The 20,701-nt window shown below is 37.6% G+C and overlaps 1 protein-coding gene across 3 annotated transcripts in view; it reads left to right on the forward strand.

Moving 5' to 3' along the window:
• Nucleotides 1-20,701, forward strand: part of KLF8 (KLF transcription factor 8) — a 291,207-nt gene that overhangs the window by 14,367 nt on the left and 256,139 nt on the right. The gene's annotated exons all lie outside the window — the stretch shown is intronic.

Here is a 20,701-nt window from a genome sequence, read left to right on the forward strand (position 1 = left end):
ATCTAGTCATAGTGTTTTCTATGTTGGGAGGTTTTTGATGACTGATTCAATTTCCTTACTAATTATTGGTCTGTTCAGCTTTTCTACAATATTTCTTCCTGATTCAGACTTGGTAGGTTGTGTGTTTCTAGGAACTTATCCATTTCTTATAGGTTTTCTAACTTGTTGGTGTGTAATTGTTCATAGTAGCCTCTTATGATCCTATGTATTTCTGGAGTATCAGTTGTAATATCTCCTCTTTCATTTCTAATTTTATTTATTTAAGTCTCCTTTCTTTTTTTCTTGGTTAGTCTAGCAAAAAGAGTTGTCAGTTTTGTTTATCTTTTCAAAAACTCAGATCTTAGGGTTTTTAATCTTCTCTATTGTTTTTCTGGTCTGTTTCATTTATTTCCACTCTGGTCTTTATTATTTCCTTCCTTCTGCTAACGTTGGGCTTAGTTTGTTGTTCTTTTTCTAGTTCTTAGAGGTGTAAAATTAGTTTTTTTAATTTTAGATCTTTCTAATTTCTTAATATATGCATTTAACACTATAAATTTCCCTCACAGAACTGCTTTTTCAATATCCCATATGTTTTGGTATGTTGTGTTTCCATTTTCATTTGTTTTGAGATACTGTTTAATTTCCCCTTTGACTTTTACTTTGACTGATTGTTTGCGAGCTTGTCACTTAGTTTCAACATATTTGTAGATTTTCCATCTGTCCTGTTGTTGTTGATTTCTAGTTTCATACCACTGTGGTCAGAAAAGATACTTGTTATAATTTTAGTCTTCTTGAATTTACTATGACTTGTTTTGTGTTCTGTCATATGATCTACTTTGGAGGATTTACCATGTACTCTTTAGAAGAATGTGTATTCTGCTGTTGTTGGATGGAATGTTCTATAAATTTCTGTCAGGTTCATTTAGACTAATGTATGGTTCAAGTCCATTGTTTCCTTTTAAATTTTCTCTCTGGATGATGTATCCATTGCTGACACTGGGGTATTGAAGTTCCCCACTATTGTATTGTTTTGTATTTCTCCCTTCAGATGTTACTATTTGCTTAATATATGCAATTGCTCCATGTTGAGTGCGTACATATTTACGATTTTTATATTCTCTTGATGAATTGACCCCTTTATCATTATATAATGACCATTTTTGTCTCTTGTTACCATTTTTGACTTAAAGTCTATTTTGCCTGATATAAGTAGATCTACCTTCACTTTCTTTTGGTTTCCACTTGCCTGGAATATCTTTTCCCAGTCCTTCACTTTGAGCATATGTGTGTCTTAAAACTGAAGTGAATTTCTTGTAGGCAGCATATAGTTGGGTCTTTTTAATTTTTTTTTTATCCATTCAGCCATTCTGCGCCTTTTGATTGTTGAATTCAATCCATTTACATTTAGAGTAATTATTTAAGGACTCAAAATGCCATTTTATTGATTGCTTTCTGGTTGTTTTGCATTTACAGTGTTTCTTTTTCCCTCTGATTCTCCCTACCATTGTAAATTGGTGATTTTTCATTGTGGTATGCTCTGTTTCCTCTTTTTAAAAAATCTTTCCTGAATCTATTTTAGATTTTAGCTTTGTGGTTACCATGAAGCTTGCATAAAACATCTCCTAGATAAAACAATTCACTTTATCCTCATAGCAACTTATCTTTGATCACCTACAATGGTACCACCCTTTATGCCCCTGCTTTGATCACAATTTAACTCTTTTTATGTTGTGCATTTGTTAACAAAGCATAGTAGCCACAGTTATTTTTAATACTCTTTATTTAACCTTTACACTGTAGTTAAGTGGTTAACACACCATCTTATTATAGAATTAGTTTTCTAAATCCAACTATATATGTTTCATCTCTACCAGTGTGTTGTAATCTTTCATATGTTTTCATGTCGCTGATTAGTATCTTTTTATTTCAGCTTAAAGAACTCTTTTCAACATTTATTACAAGACAGGTCTAGTGGTGCTGAACTCCCTCAGCTTTTGTTTGTCTGAGAAAGTCTTTATTTCTCCTTCATATCTGAAGGTTAACTTTGCTGGATAGAGTATTCTTGGCTGGCAAGTTTTATCTTTCTATAATTTGAATATTTCCTTCCACTGTCTTCTGGCCTGTAGGGCTTTTGCTGAGAAATCTGCTGATAGCCTAATGGTGGTTCCTTTTGTAGGTTACATATTTTTTTCCCTGCTGCCTTTAGGATTCTTTCTTTATCTTGGACTTTTGACAGTTTCATTATAATGTGTCTTGGACAATGACTTTTGGCATTGAGATAATAGAGTGATCTATTAGTTCTTGAATTTGGATGTCCAAGTCTTTACTCATGTCTAGGAAGTTCTCCACTATTATTTCTTCAAATAAACTTTCTACCCCCTTCTCCCTCTCTTTTTCTTCCAGAATCATAATTATTCTAATATTTGTCTTTTGATGGAGTCCTACAGATAATGTGGGCTCTATTTTTTGCTCTTTTCAGTTTTCTCTTTTGTTCTCTTCTAACTGTATTTCAAAATTCCTATCTTCTAAGTCACATATTCTGTCTTCCATCTGCTTTACTGTACTACAGATGCTCTTTATTTCAATCTTTATCTCATTTATTGAATTCTCCAGAATTTCTGTTTGGCTCTTTTTATTATTTCTATCATTTTGGTAAAGAACTCATTTTGTTCATGTATTTTTTTCTCTGATTTTCAATTTTCTTTTTGAGTTTTCTTGTATGTTGTTAAGTTTCTTTAGAACAGCTATTTTGAATTCTTTATCAAGTGGATCACAATATTCCATGCCTTTGAGCTTGGTTGTTGGAGAATTATTGATATCTTTGGGCAGTGACATGTTTCCTTGATTTTTCATGTTCCTTGTAGTTTTTGTGTTGGTACTTTTGTATTTGAAGTAGCAGACACCTCCTTAAATCTTACTGGTTGCCTTCACATGGGGTACTGTTCATTGATATTGGTATATCTGGGGTTTCCTCAGCTGTTGTTGGGCAGACCTGCTCCACTTTTCTTGCTCCTTCTCGTGGCAGAGTTAAGCTCTTCTGACTTCTCTTGTTCTTACAACTCACCAGGCTGGTTGCTGAAAACCTCACTTTTCTTTTCCGGAAGGTGACAATATAGCTCTAGTTTGTGATTTCTCCCTGTCCACAGGTCCATTTTTCTAAGAGTACTCTGATTACCACGTCTGCTCTTACTACTGCATTTTGGAACTTGTACAGGGATCGACCTGTAGAGTAGAGGGAGGTATGGGTTTAGCACTTGGGGCATTGGGGGTGCACGTGCACCCAGTGGGGAGATCCTTGGGTTGGGTGTTCCCAGAGCCTTTTGGGTGGACTTCCTGCTGAAGTCCTGAAGCAGTTAGCAAGTACACCATCTATTTAATATGCTTTATTATTCTTACTTGCTTCTTTCCCTTTCTCCTTTCTCCTCCCCAAGTCATGGATGTCCTGCTTCAGTACTTTGGGTGCTGCTGAAGAGAAACAGGTTTTTCCAGCTATGACCCATACAACTGGGGAAGCCAGACACCCACCACTTTCCACATTCTCCACAGGAGAGGTCACCACCACCAGCTCCATACAGTGTCACCCTGGAAGGGGTGACTCTCAACAAGATCCTCCCTCTCCACTACATCCAAACTTGGTGGCTTGCTGGAATCTCTCTTCCCACTGTGATGACTTGCTGGAATCTCCCTTCAGGCAGGCTGGCCTTCTACAAATTTCCTCTTGCCTGTGCATATCTGCCCAGGCCACCACTGTCCAGGTGTTTTCCCTGACCATGCCAAGAGGGGATGGGTCAGGTTTGCTGATTCCACTGAACCCAGAACACTTACTGAGGTCTGTCTGCTTATTTTCAGATGCACAGTTGAGTAAGGGTCTTCCTGGGTCGCTTGGTGTATGATGCTGGGTCCTACAACTCCAAATGGGGTACTTTTGTCCATGGATCAATGTCTGATTAGTTGTTTTTAAACAAGGGAGAGAAAGGAGGAATGTCTTACACTTCCATGATGCTGACCCTTTGCCCATTTTAAAATAAAGCTATTTGATTTTTTTGTTGTTGGGTTGTAAGCATGTTTAATAGACTCTGGATATTAACCTCATTAAATATATGATTTTCAAATTTTTTCTCTTATTCTGTGGGTTGCCTTTTCACTCTGTTGATTTTATCCTTTGATGCGCTGAAGTTTTTAAGTTTTATATATTCCAATTTGTCTATTTTTGCTGTTGTTGCCTGAGTTTTTGGTGTTATATCCAAGAATCATTGTCAAATCCAATGTCATGAAGATTTTCCCTATGTTTTTTTCTAGGACTTTTCTAGTTTTAGGTCTTACATGTAGGTCTTTAATCCATTTTGAGTTAAATTTTTGTATATGATGTAAGATAAGCGTCTGACTTCATTATTTTGCATGTGGATATCCAGGTTTCCCAACACCATTTGTTGAAGAGACTGTCCTTGCCCTATTGAGTGGTCTTTGCACTCTAATTGAAAATCATTTTACCATATATGTGAGGGTTTATTTCTGAGCTCTCTATTCTATTCTGTTGATCTACTTTTTTTATTCTAGTGCCACACTGTTTTGATTACAGTAACCTTGCAATAAATTTTTAAATCAGGATGTATGAGGCCTCCAAATTTGTTCTTCTTTTTCAAAATTGTTTTCTCTATTTGTGGTCCCTTGAGATTCCACATGAATTTTAGGATGAAATTTTCTGTTTCCTAGAAAAAAAAAGCCTTTGTGATTTTTTAAAATTAATTAATTAATTTATTTATTTATTTTTGGCTGTGTTGGGTCTTCATTTCTGTGCGAGGGCTTTCTCTAGTTGTGGCAAGCAGGGGCCACTCTTCATTGCGGTGCACAGGCCTCTCACTGTCATGGCCTGTCTTGTTGCACAGGCTCCAGACATGCAGGCTCAGTAGTTGTGGCTCATGGGCCTAGTTGCTCTGCAGCATGTGGGATCTTCCCAGACCAGGGCTCGAACCCGTGTCCCCTGCATTGGCAGGCAGATTCTCAACCACTGGGCCACCAGGGAAGCCCCAAGCCTTTGTGATTTTAATAGGGGTTGTGTTGAATCTGTAGATCTCTTTGAGTAGTATTGATATCTTAATAATTTTATCTCCCAATTAATGAACATGTGGTGTCTTTCCATTTATTTGTGTCTTCTTTAAATTCTTTAGCAGTGTTTTTCAGTTTTCAGTGTACAAGTCTTTCCCCTTCTTGGTTAGGTTTATGCCTAAGTATTTCTTGATGCTATTATAAATGGAATGATTTTCTTAATTTCCTTTTTTATTGCTAATTTTTGTTTTTTAAAGTTTAGCTTATGATTATCTAACCTTGTGGTTAGAGAATGGGTAAATCATGGAGTTTTTCTATGCAGAATATCATTATAACTTATCCATTTGGGCAATAATAATGGCACATCATTAGCATTTACTATATGCCAGGCATCAAGTGTTTGCCATAAACTCATTTAATTCATAACAACCCTATGAGGTTGTACTATTAACATTTTCATTTAACAGATGAGAAAATTAAGGCATGGAGTGACTAACTTGTCTAAGATTACACAGCCAGGAAGAGGCAGATGCAGTAGTAGAAAAACAAACAAATCGTATTATGTTTGGAATAGCCAGATAAGCAATGTAGCCGATAGTAATTATGCCCTTGCCTCTTTGACTGGATATTAGGAATAAATATGCCATAATTCTGATGTAATAGATGTGGGAGAAAAGATCAGTCAAGAGTTGTCTCTTTTTCAGATAAATAGACATGGGGTAGGGGTACAGGGAGTTGAATAACATCCAGGGAACAGGGCTGCTTAAAGGCCTATTTTGTCTTAGGTAATACTATGAGATTCAACTTAACCTTCTCATTACTTCCCTTATAAGAAGTTAAGTAACAGAAGTTGTGGGGCAGTGGGAGGGTGGAGTGGGGCACTGTTGCAGCTTCAGCAAAGTGTTCATACCTTTAACAAGCTACATTTAGTCTAAAGAAGGGCCCTCAGACTGCAAGAATCTTATTTCTTGCCATCAGAAATGAGAATTGGGGCAATTGGTGCAGTTTTTGTTTCCCTTTTGTCTTCCATACCCAAATAAATGAGCCTCTTCTATTTTTTAAGTCCCTGGTTAAGTGTGCTTTTCCTTTTATAAGTGCACACATATGTTCTTTATTCAATTGAAATATCCTGGTGGGCTAGAGAAAACTGAAATGGACTAAGAGTGATGTCACCTAAATGGCCACATAGGAGACCCTAGTCTCTGTCTCTCCTCAAAGATCAATAATTAGGCAGCTGTCCATGAACAAAACAGCTCTGGGAGATATCTGGAATCTACTTAAGAAACTTTAACAACACTGTGGAACAAAAAACTGGAGAATGACTACACAAAAATGACAGGAAAACAACTTTATTTTGCCTGCATCATCCCATCCCCCTGGCCACCATTGCTCAGTGTCAAGGGGTAACTCCCCAGCTAGAAAGAGTTACCCTCACTGGGAAAATGAGAGGTGAGTAAGTGATATTTTTCCAGCCTTTTGAGGCACTGCACAAAGGACCCACTTAGGTTTCAGCTCACTCAGAGACCAGAAAAGCAAAGATGTATAGGGATGGCTAGGAACTAGGAAGAAAAGCAGGGACTACCAGCATCAACCACTCAATGAGAATGATTACTGTTCCCAGTGACCTGCTCTGCAGATGACCCCAGCAGCTTTCTACACTGAAGAAACCAATGGCCAGCATAGCCACAATGGATACCCTGAAGATTTCACTGGAATTTTGCCCCACAGCTATTTGTATTCACATACACCAGCCACCTGAGTCTCAACTGGCTTCTTCTCCCACCTGCCAGAGCCATGACCTGGAGTGGCAGCCAACCCAGGTTTCCGGAGCTGTGTGGGTACAAGAAGACAGCCTAGATCCCCACAGCTGTCCCCCACCAACATATACACACTCAGGGATAGCCCCTCCAGATGTGAACCTACATGCCTCTGGCCTGACCCCCACACCAACTGCCATTGCCATGCACCCATGGTGAGACCCAGCAGTCACAGTAGAATACACTGATAGCCAGGGCCCCCACAGCTACTTTTGTATCCACAGTTGGCCTCAGCCTTTGCTGCTAGTTCTGGCTTCTACCACTATGTTTGTGTCTGCAACTGGCCCCTGCTACTACACAGGCACCTGCAGCTGGTCCCCACTGCTGAGTGTTTGAACACCACCAGCTCTGACCACCACTGCTGTCTGCACTGGTCCCTAGCCACTGGACCTGGAGGTGCCACACACCCCTGAACTTGGTTCCCTGCACCACTTGACTTGGGTCTACAGCACACTCCAGTTTGCTCCCACCTTCAGGTGAGGGCCTTTGCTTACCAAAGTCAGTCCATAAAATCTAGATGAGGTGACTGCTTCTTCAAAGGCACAAACAACAATGCAAGACTGCAGGGATCATGAAGAATCAGGGAAAGATGACACCACCAAAGAAAAATAGTAAATTTCCAGTAACTGACCCCAAAGAAATGGATATTCATGAATTGCCTGAAATATTCAAAATAATTATTCTAAAGATGCTCAGAGAGCTAGAAAAATATTTCTCAGTGTATTTCCTATGAAGTCAATGTGTCTTGGGTTTAACTTTGAAACAAATTAAAAAATTTAAAAACTTAAAAAAAAAGAACATAGATGAACAATGTAACAAAATCAGAAAAAATAATACAAGAACAAAATGAAAAGTTCAACAAAGAGATAGAAAATATAAAAAGAACCAAACAGTAATTTTGGAGCTGAAGAACACAATGACTAAACTGAAAAATTCAATAGAGAGCTTCAACAACTGTCTTGACCAAGCAGAAGAAAGAATCAGTGAGCTCAAAGAAAGATCAATTGAAATTATCTAGAGGAGTAAAAAGAATGAAAAGTAATGATCAAATGTATTGATTAAGAAATTACTCAAACTTGTCTAGAAACATTTTTCAATAGCAAGTAAATCACTTGTTACTGCTGTAGAGAGTGTTTAAGCACTGAGTAGAGAGTGAGAATAGGTGAGGTTTCTGTCAACTCAGATTATATGATTAAGTGCAGTACTAGAAAAGAGATGATTTGGTGAGGGGATGAGTGAAGACTCTTTCTGTGCTGTATGTTTCCTATGAAGAATATCGAATACGTCGTGTTTGGTCATTTATAAAAAATTATATGGACTAACATAAAACTTGGAATAAATAAATATTTGCTAAAAGGCGTTCTGATGAGTAGTACCTTCTTATTCATTCAATACATTTTTAAACTACTATGTGCCAGGCACTGAACTAGGTGCTGGAGTACTGCATGAATGAGATATATTTTTTCCCTGCCCTTTTGGAACTTACAGTCTAGTTGGGGGAGACAGACAAGAACAAAATAAAGAGAAAATTAATGAATAAACAAACAGGACTAAAAACTATGATTTCAGAGATGTGTACTGAAGGAAATTAATGAGCTGTAATGAAAGAATGATTGGGGGGTCACTTAAGGTGGTCAGGCTTCTGTGAGGATATTATGTTTGAGTTGAGATCTAAAAGATAACAAACCAACAAAGACAAAAGCTGGGGGCAATAGTGTTCCAGGCAGGGTAATAAGTGCAAGGTCCTGAGGAGAGAATGCACTTGTCAAGTTGCAGGATCTAAGTGTGGTAGAAGTGCAGTGACCAAGAGTGAGAGTAAGTGAGGAGGTCTGAAAGGTAGGCAGACCTTTTAAGGAATAAAAAATTCGGAACAAAATTTGTGTTTATTAATGTATTTCCTTTTCTTATTTTTAATCTCTCTCACCCCACCCCCACCCTTTAGGGTTTTTTTCTTCTGTAAGTATCACATATAGACTTGAATAAGCATATGTTCTTTCATGATAGGACAAATGAACTTTTAGCATGTGTGCTAGCTAAAGTTGACCTGGATTTTATTCTGAATGTTATGGGGAAGCTATTGGAAAGTTTAAGGAAAGGGAGAGACATTATTTGATTTATCTTTTAAGAAGACTACTTGGGCTACTGGGTAGAGTTGAGATTGTAGGAGACAAGAGTGGAAGTAGAGACGAGTTGGACTGGAGATGCATCAGTCCAGGAATGTCTTTTTTTCTAGCTTTATCAAGATTTAATTGACATATAATACTGTATAAGTTTAAGATATACAACATAATGATATGTATATATTGTGAAATTATTACCACAATAAGGTTAATTAACACATCCATCACCTTACATAGTTACATTTTTGTGTGCATGGAGTGAGAACTTTTAAGATTTACTCTTTTAGTGACTTTCAAGTATACAGTACAGTATTGTTAACTATAGTCACCATGCAGTACATTATATCCCCAGAACTTATTGATCTTATAACTGAAAGTGTGCACCCCTTGACCACCTTCACACATTTTTCCTTTACCCACCACCCCTGGCAACCACCAATCTGCTCTCTATTGCCATGATATTTTTTTTTTAAGATTCCACATTTAAGTGTGATCATACAGTAATTGTCTGTTTCTGACTTATTTCACTGAGTATAAGTCCATCCATGTTGTTGCAAATAGAAAGATTTCCTTCCTTTCTGTAGTTGAATAATACTCCATTGTATATATATAATATTTTCTTTATCCATTCATCTGTTGATAGACACTTAGATTGTTTCCATGTCTTGGCTATTGTAAATAATGCTGCAATAATCATGGAGATGTACTCTTCAGAATAGTAACTTCATTTCCTTCAGACATATACCCAGAAGTGGAATTGCTGGATTATGGTAGTTCTATTTTAATTTTTTAAGGAACCTCCATACTGTTTTCCATAGTGGCAGTACCAATGTACATTCCCACTAATAGTGTACAGTGTTCCTGTTTCTTCACATCCTCACCAGCATTTGTTATCTATCTTTTTGATAATATCCATTCTGACAGGTGTGAGGTGATATCTCATTTTGGTTTTTATTTGCATTTCCGTGATGATTAGTGATGTTGAACATCTTTTCATATAATTCTTGACCATTCGAACATCTTCTTTGGAAAAATGTCTATTCAGGCCATTTGCCCATTTTTAATTGGATTATTATTTTTTCTACTGAGTTGTTTGAGTTCCTTATATATTTTGGAGAATAACCCCTTTTCAGATAGATGGTTTGCAAATACTTTCTCCTATTGAGTAAGTTGCTTTCATGTTGCTGATTTTGGGGGTGGGGCTGTGAAGAAGATTTTTAGTTTGATATAGTTCTATTTGTTTATTTTTGCTTTTGTTGCTTGTGCTTTGGTGTCATATCCATGAAATAATTGCTTTTTCCCTATAATTTCTTCTCTGAGTTTTATGGTTTCAGGTCTTAAATTTAAGTCTTTAGTTCATTTCGAGTTAATTTTTGTGAGTGGTATAAGATAGGGGTCCAGGTTCATTCTTCTTCATGTGAATATCCAGTTTTCCCCAACATCATTTATTGAATACACTATCTTTTCTCTATTGAGTATTTTCTGCTCCCTTGTCAAATATTACTTGACTGTATAAACCAGGGTTTATTTCTAGGCTCTCAATTCTGTTCCATTCCTCTGTGTATCTATTTTTATGCCAGTATCAACTTTAAAAAAAATTATGATAGCTTTGTAATTTGGGTTGAAATCAGTAAGTACCTTCAGCTTTGTTCTTTTTTCCCAGGTTTGCTTTGGCTGTTTGGGGTTCTTTGTTGTTCCATCCGAATTTTAGGATTGTTTTTAGTAATTCTGTAAAAGATGCCATTGGAATCTTAATAAGGATTGCATTGAGTTTGCAGGAGCCTCTTTATACAATCAGGGCAGGCAAAACTTCTTCACTTTCCAGAGATGATTGTTGTTTCTGCCGGATTGACTGTTTTGTTAGTCTCCATTATAATTGTGGGCTATTTCCAAAGGGAGGAGATATTGATGATCTGCGAGCTAAAGTGGTCTAAGGGCGTTCTGCTCACTTTCTCTCTCTCTGTTTCTTTCTATGTGTTTCCATTCTCTCCTTGCTCTGAGTTCTCATCAATCCCATATAAGTACTGTTTCTATTTTGTGGCTTATTTTTCTACTATTCTCTTAACCATAACAAATGTAAGGGAGCATTCTCTAATATTTTTATTTGGAAGATCTTGCCACCACAACTTCTAGTTCCTTTATACAGATCTGTGTACAAGTTGTTCCTTTCCAACTTGTGACATTAAGTGTGGCAGAGGTTGCAATTCAAGAAACTGGTAACCTCACTTGAAAGTTCTTACTTATATTATTGTAGTTACTTTCTGCTTTAGAAGCTCTTCAGGAGGGAATGTATGCCAGGAAACGCTTTCCAATTTCTTTTTGCTATTGAAAAGCTTATTTCTTATAGCTTTTTTGAGGTAAAACTTACAAACCACAAAATTCATCTATTTTAAGTTTACAGTTTGATGAATTTTGGTAAAGGTAGCCACCAACAAATAAAATTTCAGAACACTTTCATCATAGTAGAAATTTTGAAGGGAAGACCACAAACCTTATTTTTTTACCCTTTTCAGAGGGAACCTACCTGCATACAAAGAAACAACCTGAGTTTTTATTATAAAGCACATGTTTAGATTGAGCTTAACTAGCATCCCTGAAATATTTGCCCTGCTTCATATTTTTGTCTCATAGTCTAATACTGGAGATGAGTAGAGAAACAAATAAGAGCATTTAAATATTATAGCTTTCAAGAGATAAACACCTTTAGGTTATAGTGAAGCTACAAAGAAGGCATGATATATATACTGAGACAGAGAATGGGATGGCATAAGGAATGTTTGACCTGTCTTGAAAGATAAAAGATACACTTGAGGAGGCTTCACATTTTGGTGCTATAGACAGATGATACTTTATGAATAAAGACATAGAGTAATGAGATAACTTGACCTGCTTCAAGGACTTGTAAGCATTTCCATAAAACTGGGGCATAGAAAGTAAGAGAAAGATGTGGTAAAATACAGGAAGAAGGCAACCAAATCACACAGGACCCTGTATGTTTTAATTGGGACCTTGTAATATCTTTATAGGTAGTGGATAGACACTGATAAATTTTAAGCAATCTGTATGGCCAGCTTTAATAAGACTACCCTTTGTGGGGCATCAATATGGAGACTGGATAGGAAGAACTGAGGCTGCAGGCAGGAAGACTGGTTAGGAAATCACTGCTGGGGTCCAGAAAGAGATGATTTCTAAAAGTAGGGCAATGGCTCTGGGAATGGAGAAAGGTTGGGTTTGAGAGATATTTTGAGATTGACTCAACAGGATTTGATGAAAAATTGGATGTGGAAGCTGAGGGAGGGTAAAGAATGACTCAGATTTTTGTTTGTTTTGTTTGTTTGTTTGTATCTATTTCCGATATATATATATATATATATATATATATATATATATATATATATAAACATCCTTATTGGAGTATAATTGCTTTACAATGGTGTGTTAGTTTCTGCTGTATAACAAAGTGAATCAGCTGTACATAAACATATATCCCCATATCTCCTCCTTCTTGCGTCTCCCTCCCACCCTCCCTATCCCACCCCTCTAAGTGGACACAAAGCACTGAACTATTCTATCTGTGCTATGTGGCTGCTTCCCACTAGATATCTATTTTACTTTTGGTAGTGTGTATATGTCCATGCCACTCTCTCACTTCATCTCAGCTTACACTTCCCCTGCCCCGTATCCTCAAGTCCATCTTCTATTCCTGCCCTTAGGTTCTTCAGAACCTTTTTTTTTTTTAGATTCCATATATATGTGTTAGCATACGATATATGTTTTTCTCTTTCTGACTTACTGCACTCTGTGTGACAGTCTCTAGGTCCATCCACCTCACTACAGATAACTCAGTTTCATTTCTTTTTATGGCTTAGTAATATTCCATTGTATATATGTGCCACATCTTCTTTATCCATTCCTCTGTCAATGGACAATGAGGTTGCTTCCACGTCCTGGCTACTGTAAATAGAGCTGCAATGAACATTGTGGTACATGACTCTTTTTGAATGATGGTTTTCTCAGGGTATATGCCCAGTAGTGGGAGTGCTGGGTTATATGGTAGTTCTATTTTTAGTTTTTTAAGGAAGCTCCATACTGTTCTCCAAGGTGGCTGTATCAATTACATTCCCACCAACAGTGCAAGAGGGTTCCCTTTTCTCCACACCCTCTCCAGCATTTATTGTTTGTAGATTTTTTGATGACGGCCATTCTGACCGGTTTGAGGTGATACCTCATGGAAGCTTTGATTTGCATTTCTATAATGATTAGTGATGCTGAGCATCCTTTCATGTGTTTGTTGCCAATCTGTATATCATCTCTGGAGAAATGTCTATTTAGGTCTTCTGCCCATTTTTGGATTGAGTTCTTTGTTTTTTTGATATTGAGCTGCATGAGCTGCTTGTAAATCATGGAGATTAATCCTTTGTCAATTGCTTCATTTGCAAATATTTTCTCCCATTCTGATGGTTGTCTTTTCATCTTGTTTATGGTTTCCTTTGCTGTGCAAAAGCTTTTAAGTTTCATTAGGTCCCATTTGTTTATTTTTGTTTTTATTTCCATTTCTCTAGGCGGTGGGTCCAAAAAGATCTTGCTGTGATTTACGTCATACAATGTTCCTCCTACGTTTTCCTCTAAGGGTTTTATAGTGCATGGTCTTACATTTAGGTCTCTAATCCATTTTGAGTTTATTTTTATGTATGGTGTTAGGGAGTGTTCTAATTTCTTTCTTTTACATGTAGCTATCCAGCTTTCCCAGCACCACTTATTGAAGAGACTCTCTTTTCTCCATTGTATATTCTTGCCTCCTTTATCAAAGATAAGGTGACCATATGTGTGTAGGTTTATCTCGGGGTTTTCTATCCTGTTCCATTGATCTATATTTCTGTTTTTGTGCCAGTACCATACTCTCTTGATTACTGTAGCTTTGTAGTATAGTCTGAAGCGTTGGAGCCTGATTCCTTCAGCTCTGTTTTTCTTTCTCAAGATTGCTTTGGCTATTCAGGGTCTTTTTTGTTTCCATACAAATTGTGAAATTTTTTGTTCTAGTTCTGGGAAAAATGCCATTGGTAGTTTGATAGGGATTGCATTGAATCTGTAGATTGCTTTGGGTAGTAGAGTCATTTTCACAATGTTGATTCTTCCAATCCAAAAGCATGGTATATCTCTCCATCTGTTTGTATCCTCTTTAATTTCTTTCATCAGTGTCTTATAATTTTCTACATACAGTTCTTTTGTCTCCTTAAGTAGGTTTATTCCTAGATATTTTATTCTTTTTGTTGCAATGGTAAATAGGAGTGTTTTCTTAATTTCAATTTTAGATTTTTCATCATTAGTGTATAGGAATGCAAGAGATTTCTGTGCATTAATTTTGTATCCTGCTACTTTACCAAATTCATTGATTAGCTCTAGCAGTTTTCTGGTGGCAGTTTTACGATTCTCTATGTATAGTATCATGTCATCTGCAAACAGTGACAGTTTTACTTCTTCTTTTCCGATTTGGATTCCTTTTATTTCTTTTTCTTCTCTGATTGCTGTGGATAAAACTTCCAAAACAATGTTGAATAATAGTGGTGAGAGTGAGCAACCTTGTCTTGTTCCTGATCCTAGTGGAAATGGTTTCAGTTTTTCACCATTGAGAAAGATGTTGGTTGTGGGTTTGTCATATATGGCATTTATTATTTTGAGGTTAGTTCCCTCTATGCCTACTTTCTGGAGAGTTTTTTTTTTTAATTTATTTGTTTCTGGCTGTGTTGGGTCTTCATTTCTCTGCGAGGGCTTTCTCTAGTTGTGGCAAGCGGGGGCCACTCTTCATCACGGTGCACGGGCCTCTCACTATCACGGCCTCTCTTGTTGCGGAGCACAGGCTCCAGATGCGCAGGCTCAGCAATTGTGGCTCACGGGCCCAGTTGCTCCGCGGCATGTGGGATCTTCCCAGACCAGGGCTCGAACCCGTGTCCCCTGCATTGGCAGGCAGACTCTCAACCACTGCGCCACCAGGGAAGCCCTCTGGAGAGTTTTTATTGTAAATGTGTGTTGAATTTTGTTGAAAGCTTTTTCTGAATCTATTGAGATGATCATATGGTTTTTCTCCTTCAGTTTGTTAATCTGGTTTATCACATTGATTGATTTGCATATATTGAAGAATCCTTGCATTCCTGGGATAAACCCCACTTGATCGTGTTTTATGATCCTTTAAATGTGCTGTTGGATTCTATTTGCTAGTATTTTGTTGAGGATTTTTGCATCTATGTTCATCAGTGATATTGGTCTGTAGTTTTCTTTTTTTGTGACATCTTTGTCTGGTTTTGGTATCAGGGTGATTGTGGCCTTGTAGAATGAGTTTGGGTGTGTTCCTCCCTCTGCTATGTTTTGGAAGAGTTTGAGAAGTATAGGTGTTAGCTCTTCTCTAAATGTTTGATAGAATTTGCCTGTGAATCCATCTGGTCTTGGGCTTTGTTTTATGGAATATTTTAATCACAGTTTCAATTGTTACTTCTTCTTTTTCATTTCTAATTCTATTGATTTGATGACTCAGATTTTTGACTGTGTATATATCAGCCATTCAGTGAGATGGGGACACCATGAGAAAGTTGGCACTCTGAAGCCTCCATGGCAATATTTATCAATTAAGTATAGTAGATGCCAACAGAGGCAGTTACTCAGAGTTTGGAGAGAGTCAAGGTAGAAAGGATTCTAAGGTGCAAGTAAGTATATCATTGAATTAACTGACTGTAGGCCTAGAGGAAGGCAAGTGAGGCTTCAACTGGGCTGATGAATTGAGAGAACTGGCATATGGTGAAGGGCTAGATATCAGAATAAGGACTAAAAGGAGGTTTAATGGGAGAGGCCCAATGGGAGAAGTCAGGAGTTTAGAAAGATAAGACCGTGTAATAATAGTTTCAGGGAATGAGAAGAGCAACTAGCATTTGTTGAGTGCCTGTTATAAGTCTGGTGCCACGTGTGTTGCCTCATTTATTCCTCAAGATAGATATAAACTTCTCTGAGCGTCACGAAATTAATCCCTTAAATGGGGACAACCCGATCATACATATGGAATGTAGGAAGAAAAGATTTGGAGTTGGAGTGGCAGGAATGATGAACTCAATTTGGGTCATATTGCGTTTGCAGGCATCTCTGCTCTGAGGCAGATTAGTATACACCAGTATACCCTGTGACATCCATTCTGATTGGTTAATGCCCGTACCTTATTAGTTAAATGTTTTGAATATCATCCCTGCCCCTAGCAGTCTTCATTGTGCATACTTGGATGTCACTATGGGAAAGGATAAATGACTATAGAATCCTGCATTTTAGGTTCTGTGTTAATCATTAACATCCCTGGGCTGAAAGACACGGTTGAACCAATTGTCCTTAAGACGACAGTTTCATTCCTCATTTTTGTGCTCTAAAAGGAGGCAGTACCATGTAGTGGATAGAGTATGGGCTTTGAGGCCAGATGATACAACTAATAAGTGTTTGAGCTGCTATTTGCCCTTAAAATTCAGGCTCTTTTTTACCTCACCACACTGCCTCCTATTATAGTTTGAGGTCTTGAGACAAGATTATTTCAAGTAATGGCAAAGTTCAAAAGTAGGTGATTGAGGTAATATTGCAGTCCACTTAATTTTCTGGATAAGAAAATAAGTTCTTCAGAGCAACAGAAAATTTGGTAGTCATAGTTCTGGAATTTAGGTGTTTAATTAATAGTATTATATTGGCAGCAGTGTATATATGTTCATATGACACTACTTTTATGAAACTCTAACTCTGTAAGACATTCTTGCATTCTAATCTTTTCTCTTTTGGAAATATCAGACAATAAATTGACAATGTAAGAGAAAGAAGCCTCCACTTGGGTGGTATTAAACTTTCCTTCTAGGACAAGGATTTTGCATAAGAATTATCACCCAGATTGTGATTGGAATTCAATTTCTAGTAAAGTAAACATGGTTATTTCCAAGTTACTACAGGAAATGGAACAATGAGTTAGTCACAAACCCTTCACCTTTACCACAGCCTCCCCTGGGAGAAGTCTTGGAAAGCTACAAGGCCTCACTATTGAGAAAGGTATGGAAAGAGAGGTGATATGGAGCACTGTGGAAATGCCATACAGGCTGAACAATGGGAAAAATGTTGCTATGGATTGAATTGTATAACCTCCCCACAAAATTCATATGTTGAAGCCCTAACCCCCAATGTGATGGCATTTGGAGATGGGGGCTTTGGGAGGTAATTAGGTTTAGATGAGGTCATGAGGATGGGGCCCTCATGATGAGGTTAGTGCCCTTATAAGAAAAGATGCCAGAGGCATCTGCCTCCCCATTAGAGGTTACAAATTCCAGTGCTTACAGGGCCATTCATTCACTTACGTGAGGTAAATGAGTGAAGTAGGCAGGCAAATACATTATCCATCTAAAGGAGACAACTTATTCTTGTGACACAGGGATGAAATTCTAGTATTGCCAGATTGTATTTTTCCAAGCAAATCTGGAAATCTATATTGTTGTATAAAAAGCCATCCAAACTGGATAATCATTATTATTTTTTTAATCTATGGACAAAAGATAACCTAAAATCACAAAATGACTTTTTGGCTAATAGACCTCCAGCTTACAAACTCTGACTGTATGAAATCCAAATTCCTTAACAGTGAATTTGATATCTTATTTTTTAAACAAAATATTATGTCCTTCCCTCATACTGGTATCAATCAGTCTTCATGGTTGCAAGCATTGAAACCAACTCTGTGTAACTTTAATAGATGAGGACTTTCTGGAAGGCGTACTGAGTAACTGGTAGAATTACTAGGAAACCTGGAGAATTAGACTCAGAAAATGGGCAAGATCCAAGCACCATGGCCATAATTACATTATAGGAACCATCTGATACAGACACTGCTGTTACCACAACTGATACTGGAATGCCACTGCAGGCACCGATGCCATCTCTGTCAATGGCCACTGCCCCTGAAATAATCACAACTGCTGCCCCCTTGAAACTATATGTTGTTGCTGCTATCGTTTGTAAAATGTAAACTTTTCTCTTCCTGTTTCTCTGCATCATTTACTGCAGGATCAAATGTCCTGGGCAGGAGAAACCATGAGCTGAACTCAGGTCATGCACCCACCCATAATACCTTAGTAGCCTCAGGGTGGGCAAAGCTGAGTATCTCCATCTGTACCCATTCTTTCTTCTTTCCCTCTTGTTATGATGGAGGACGAGGTTCTCCTTTCTATGGCCAGTCCTCTGCTTGTGCATTAGATCCCACTCATTCCTGCCTTCTCAGAAACTTATTATTTCTCTCTTTAATATCTTCAACTTCTCTGTCTCTATAGAAGCTTCTCTATCAGTAAATAAATATGCTATAGTCTCTTATATCTTAAAAAAAAAAACACCCTTATTTCTCACAAACAAACAAGTAAATCCATACATTCTCCTCAGCCAGATTTCTCAAAAGAGTTGTATTCATTCACTGGGTACATTGCCTCAGCTCTCACTTATTCAATATAGCAGTCTTGCTTCAACTTCCAACACTCCCCCAAAACTTCCCTGTAGAGGTCATCGGTGACTTCCTTTTCACTCAGTAGACACATGTCAGTGCTCACTCTCTATTTCTATGTTGAATTTGATGGGGTTAATCACTCCTTCCTTCTTGAAACATTAACTAGTTTGCACACTAGCTTCCTCAAATGTACTCTTGCAACCCATTCTCCACACAGTAGTCAGTGTGATCTTTTAAAATTAGACGTTATATCATCTCACCTCTTGATCAGAATCCTCCTTCAAAAGCTTCCCATTGCTCTTGGAATAAAGTCCGGACATTTTACAAAGGCCCTTCATGATCAGGGATAGAGAGGAAGGAAGGAGAGGTAAAGTGATTTGAGGAAGCTAAAAACAAAGAATGATTTCTCTTTTAATTATCCCTGTTCCTTCAACATCATCTCGTATCACTCTTTTCTTTTCTCACTCTATTCCTGCTACACTGGTCCTCTTGTAGTGACTTGATGTTCTACGTTCTTTTTCACATCAAGGCCTTTGTACTAACTGTTCTCTTTGCCTGCTGTGTTCTCTGTCCACTACTCCACCCCATTCTTTTTCTTAACTCCTACTCATCTTTTCTGTTTTAACTCAAAGGTCACGTCCTCAGTGAAACTGTCTCTGGACCTGGGACTACGTCAGGTTTCCCCATGGTGGTTCACTCTCATTGTGCTTTGTACTTCTCGTTTTTATCACATATAAAATTGTAATTAATCAATTTGTGTTATTTTTAGTGTCTACCTTCCCCTACTGGACTGTAAGCTCTATGAGAGCAAGGGCCATTTTTGTTTCATACATCAAAGTGCCTAAAATTGTTTCTGGCACATGGTTGACACTCAGAAAATATATATACTTTTTAACATCTTTATTGGAGTATAATTGCTTTACAATGGTGTATTAGTTTCTGCTTTATAACAAAGTGAATCAGTTATACATATATCCCCATATCTCTTCCCTCTTGCATCTCCCTCCCTCACACCCTCCCTATCCCACCCCTCTAGGTGGTCACAAAGCACCGAACTGATCTCCCTGTGCTATGTGGCTGCTTCCCACTAGCTATCTATTTTACATTTGGTAGTGTATATATGTCCATGCCACTCTCTCACTTTGTCCCAGCTTACCCTTCCCCCTCCCCGTGTCCTCAAGTCCATTCTCTAGTAGGTTTGTGTCTTTATTCCTGTCTTGCCCCTAGGTTCTTCATGACCTTTTTTTTTTTTTTTTAGATTCCATATATATGTGTTAGCATACGGTACTGTTTTTTCTCTTTCTGACTTACTTCACTCTGTATGACAGAATCTAGGTCCATCCACCTCACTACAAATAACTCAATTTCGTTTCCTTTTATGGCTGAGTAATAGTCCATTGTATATATGTGCCATATCTTCTTTATCCATCCATCTGTCGATGGACACTTAGGTTGCTTCCATGTCCTGGTTATTGTAAATAGAGCTGAAATGAACATTGTGGTACATGACTCTTGAATTATGGTTTTCTCAGGGTATATGCCCAGTAGTGGGATTGCTGGGTCGTGTGGTAGTTCTATTTTTAGATTTTTAAGGAACCTCCATACTGTTCTCCATAGTGGCTGTATCAATTTACATTCCCACCAACAGTGCAAGAGGGCTCTGATTGAATCAGTGAATAGCTATCCTAAAGCATTTATGGGTTTTGGTACAGAATAGTTTCTCAATAAATATCTGTTGAATGAATGAGTAAGTGAATGCATAAATGAAGGCTACAGGTATGATATTCTAAGTTGCCATGTTATTCCTATAAACTGCACCTTAGCCCAATAACTATCCTCAATCCTATTTACTACCATGGCTTTGAAGGATCCACAAGGCTCTCAGTCTAATTCAGTATGGCTTTCTTTTCAGATATCTAATTTGTGCTTAGACCATGGGATTCAAAATGAAAAGAAGGGTCTTTCTCTGTTTATTGGAAGAACAAGGACACATATGAAACAAAAAAGAACAATCCAAGACTGTATATGATAGATGATATAATTGCATATAGCAGTGTGGTATCATTGAAAAAAGTACTGAACAAGATAATCAAAGACCTCTTTTCTAGTTAGATGTTGGTTTGCATCTTTGGCCTATCTGATTATACTGTTCTTTTCACTTCTCTTCCTGCTATCTGATTTTAACAACTTTGTAAGACATATTTATATTTTTCTATTGTTTTGCTTATCATGGGTTGTTGCTG

This window comes from Balaenoptera ricei, chromosome X (assembly GCF_028023285.1).
Source record: "Balaenoptera ricei isolate mBalRic1 chromosome X, mBalRic1.hap2, whole genome shotgun sequence".
In the NCBI taxonomy this organism is placed as follows: Eukaryota; Metazoa; Chordata; class Mammalia; order Artiodactyla; family Balaenopteridae; genus Balaenoptera; species Balaenoptera ricei.